Below are 4,993 nucleotides of genomic sequence, written 5' to 3'. Positions count from 1 at the left end.
CAATTCCTGTGTGTTGTGATCCTTTGCCCAGTGCATGTACGACTGAGTAATATGTATATAATAGTTGAAGTATCCACACATGAGAACCAGTGAGAGCGGTGTATTTGAATTTACAGAGTACTTTTGATATGGTTGCACACAGGTGAGTGAATAAAATTAGAGTTGAGAGGTAAGGTGGAATATACTACATGGATTGAGAATTGTTTAGTTGACGCAATACAGAGAGTGGAGCCCTTTTCCAGGCTGAATGCTGCTCGTTATGGGGTATCACATGAATCAGTGTTTGGACCACAGTAATTTAAAAGGCATACAAACTATTTGGATGTGGCCAGCAACAGCATACATCTCATTTTGTAATGATTAAATGATGTGAGGTTGGGAAGTGTTGTGGTCACAAAAGGGCCTGCATGTCCTTGATCATAGGTCACCAAAATTAGTACATGCAGCGCTATCAGTCATGTGGGAAGTAAATGGTATGTTGTCCTTCATTGTAAGATGATTCATGTACATGAATAAAACCATATGTCTGCACATGTACAGCCTTGATGAAAGACTATTTATGGGCACTGTGCATAGGCTTGATCCCTTTTGTAATGAAAGAACTCCTTGCCACAGACACGGTACAAATGGTCATCACCAGTCTAATCCCTGAGATGATGGTACCATGAGGAGCGAGTGAAGAAAGTGAGTGTTTAATATGTTGTGCTGTGAGAGAATCAGAGATTACTGCATTAAAATTACAAAGTTGGTGATGAACTCTTTTATCCACAAAAGAAATTGATAGGGTGAGAAATCCCATACGTGACCCATGTAAATACATGTGGATTTTACATATAAAATGACATAGAGCCCCACAGTGATTCAGAGAGAAGCACAGGCTCTGAATGAACTCTCCCCACATTAATCTGTGACCCTACACTGAACCCGATGTTGTTCACAATCCTGACAGCAGCCCAAATACCCTCTTTGTGACATTAGCCAGACCAACCAGATTCTGATCTCCATAGAGAACGGAAGCATGTATTTTCAGAGGATGCCACTTGTGATTTTGCACAAAACATTAGTCTTCCCACCACACTACTGTAAAACTGCATTAAAGTACTGCATGTGTACCATGAACAATGGAGGCATGTTGACCAGCGTGAAGCAGACTATCTGTACAGCCTAGCTCCATTTGCTTGTCATGTTACCTAAGTCTGTTTACATGTAAGTGACTGTAGGGTCTCAATGGCCTTCTCCTTTTCATATGTAGGGACGCAAGGGGCTGTACAGCAGGGCCAAATGCTGAATTGATCCACCCTGGGCTCCTGAGGAACAGTTCGATGTGTTCATGTGACATTGCTGTAACTGTAAGATATTATTTTATTTTGGTTTCTTTTAAGAGAAGGATTGAACGAGAGGCACAAAGCTGTCTAGTTAAGACCATTGAGTAAACAGTCTTGAGAGGGTTCGGGTTTTTTTTAAATGCAGCCTGAATGAGTGCGACGAGCTCTCACAGATCAGAATTTCTGAGTTTTGCTTTTCTGTTGCATCAGAAGCTATTGGTGTCTCAATGGAGTTGGAAGCTTCAGTGAATGTCTCCTGACTGCAGAATTTTCTTTGGATGATTATTTTCTCCTCCTGAATTGGAGAACCGCATGTGAGAACCTTCTCTGAATTTTATTTCTGACCAAAGTGTCTGTTTATGGGCTGCTACTATGCTGGAACAGTTAATTAGTAATATTTGCTATAGCTATTATACTATAAGTTTATCCACCAGAGCGAGGTTATTCTAAATTCCTTTTTTTTGGTTCTACTTTGACTACAGTGTTTAAATAAATTGTGTTTTGTTTAACATCTGTCAACTATTTCATTAATGTATCTCTGAATAAATGTCAACACAAAGGCAGCACAGACCTCTAGGGAAGAGAATTCCCACTCCAAATGCCCTTTTCAAATTTCTTCTCATCTACCTGATGGAATCAGAAAGTCACACAACGCAGAAACAGATTATTTGCCCCCACTGACTTGATATGTAATCTGATCTATTCCCATTTGCCAATATTTGGTCCATATCCCCCTCAACTTTTCCTATTCTTGTACCAATCCAGATACTTTTTTAGCTGTGTAATTGCACACACCTTCACCACTTCTGACAGCACTTTCTGATCACACACCTCTCTCTGCGTGAAAACGTTGCCCGAAGTTTCCTTCTAAGTCGCTCCCCTCTCACCTTCAACATCAGCACTTTACTTTTGGCCTCCCCTCTCCTGGGAAACCGACCTTGGCTATTCAGGCTATTCATGCCCCTCATGATCTTATAAACATCTGTCATGTCACCCCTCAGCCTCCACACTCCGGGGAAAACACTTCAAATTGTTCAGCCTCTCCCTACAGTTCAGACCCTCCTGTCCTTGAACATCCTTGTAAATCTGTTTTTTTCTGCACCTCTCAAGGTTAACAACATCTTTCCTTTAGCAGAGCCAACCGATGTGTGCGCAGTATTCTTAAAGTGGCCTCATCAATGTCCTGTACAGAAGCAACATGCCATCCCAACCCCTATACCCAATGCTCTGACTGATTAGGGCAACCATGACAAATGTGAGACATTTTTCCATCCCCATCCCTGTCTGCTTTCCGGAGAGACCACTCTCTCTGTGACTCCCTTGTTTGCTCCACACTGCCCTCCAACCCCACAACACCCAGCACCTTCCCCTTAAACAGCAGGAAATGCTACACTTGCCCCCACACCTCCTCCCTCACCCCTATCCGAGGCCCCAGGATGACTTTCCATACTAAGCAGAGGTTCACCTGCACATGTGCCAATGTGGTATACTGCATCCACTGTACCCGGTGTGGCTTCCTCTACATTGGGGAAACCAAGCGGAGGCTTGGGGACCGCTTTGCAGAACACCTCCAATCGGTTTGCAACAAACAACTGCACCTCCCACTCGCGAACCATTTCCACTCCCCCTCCCATTCTTTAGATGACATGTCCATCATGGGCCTCCTGCAGTGCCACAATGATGCCACCCGAAGATTGCAGGAACAGCAACGCATATTCCGCTTGGGAACCCTGCAGCGCAATGGTATCAATGTGGACTTGACCAGCTTCAAAATCTCCTCTTCCCCCACCGCATCCCAAAACCAGCCCAGTTCGTCCCCTCCCCACACTGCACCACACAACCAGCCCAGCTCTTCCCCTCCACCCACTGCATCCCAAAACCAGTCCAACCTGTCTCTGCCTCCCTAACCTGTTCTTCCTCTCACCCATCCCTTCCTCCCACCCCAAGCCGCACCCCCATCTCCTACCTACTAACCTCATCCCACCTCCTTGACCTGTCCGTCTTCCCTGGACTGACCTATCCCCTCCCTACCTCCACACCTATACTCTCCTCTCCACCTATCTTCTTTACTCTCCATCTTTGGTCCGCCTCCCCCCTCTCCCTATTTATTCCAGAACCCTCACCCCATCCCCCTCTCTGATGAAGGGTCTAGGCCCGAAACGTCAGCTATTGTGCTCCTGAGATGCTGCTGGGCCTGCTGTGGTCATCCAGCCTCACATTTTATTATCTTGGATTCTCCAGCATCTGCAGTTCCCACTATCACTGTCCTTCCCTACCCTGTCTCACATGCTACTCCACCTTCAAGGAACTATGTGTGTGCACTAAAGGTCTCTTTATTCAGTAACAGTCCCCAGGGCTGTCTAAGTCCTGCCCAGCATCACCTTACCAAATGCAAAGCCTCTCATTTATCTAAATTAAACTCCATCCGCCATTCCTTGGCCCATTGGCCCATTTGATCAATGTCCCATTGCACTCTGAGATAATCTTCACCACTGTCCACTGCATCACATTTTAATATCATCTGTAAACTTACTAACCATGCCTCTGATATTCACACCCAAACCCTTTATATTAATGATGGACAGCAGTGAACTCAGCACTGATACTTGCAGCACGCCGCTGGTCACTGGTCTCCAGTCTGTAAAACAATCCTCTGCCTTCAAGCCAATTTTGAATTCAATTGGCTATCTCCCCCCGGATCCCATGTGATTACCCATTACTAATCTGTCTACCATTCGGAACGTTACCGAACACCTTCCTGAAGCCCATATAGAAAATGTCTGCCACACTGCCTTCATCAAACTTCTTTATCACCTCTTCAAAATAATCAAGTTAGTGAGACACGATTTTCACTGCGCAAAGCAATGTTTACTATCCCGAATCAATACTTGCCTTTCCAAATGCATGTAAATCCTATCCCTCAGAATCCCCTCCAACAACTTACCCAGCTCTCATGTCAGCCTCACTGGTCTATGGTTCACTGGCTTGGCTGATCATTGTTTCCTTTTCGAGTCCCACTCCTCCACTGGTCACAGCAAATTTTAAATGCAACCAGGTTGGTGATGTGGCCGATGATATAGGGCTCAGACTGTGTCAGCATCAGTGTAAGGAGCAAGTCAGGCAGTTTACTTTGATCTGCGAAAACAACATGTTTATGATCAAAACAAATTTACTCAAACTATGATGGAATGAAGAATGACACATGCAGTTCACAAACACACACACATGCACACACACACACACACACACAAAGAAATGTGATCAATTCTCACAAATGTTATTCTGGTGCAAAATTTATTCTGTTCGCACAAGTTGTTGGCAATGGGATTACTTCCTGCAGCCCTTAGATTTGGCTGAATTCCCTTTGCTACAGCTGGTGGGAGATTACAATTAATCCTCATCATGAATCCTCCATGAGTGGTAAAGATGATTGGTGCATTTTCAGCTCTCATACATTGATGTGATGAGGAACAAGGAAATAGAGACGGAGCAACAGGCTGTTGCTTTCGAGGCAGGTTACTTTTTTTTCCTCTGAGTTGAATCGCACAATAACACTATCCAACCCACAAACTGGAACATGTGAGGTCTCCTTGAACATTGTCTCCATTATATGCGTACATCACATTCCCTGCTCCACGTAGATGTATCATTGCTGCTGTAATACACAG

This window comes from Stegostoma tigrinum, unplaced genomic scaffold (assembly GCF_030684315.1).
Source record: "Stegostoma tigrinum isolate sSteTig4 unplaced genomic scaffold, sSteTig4.hap1 scaffold_53, whole genome shotgun sequence".
NCBI lineage: Eukaryota > Metazoa > Chordata > Chondrichthyes > Orectolobiformes > Stegostomatidae > Stegostoma > Stegostoma tigrinum.
This window is presented reverse-complemented; position numbering follows the sequence as displayed.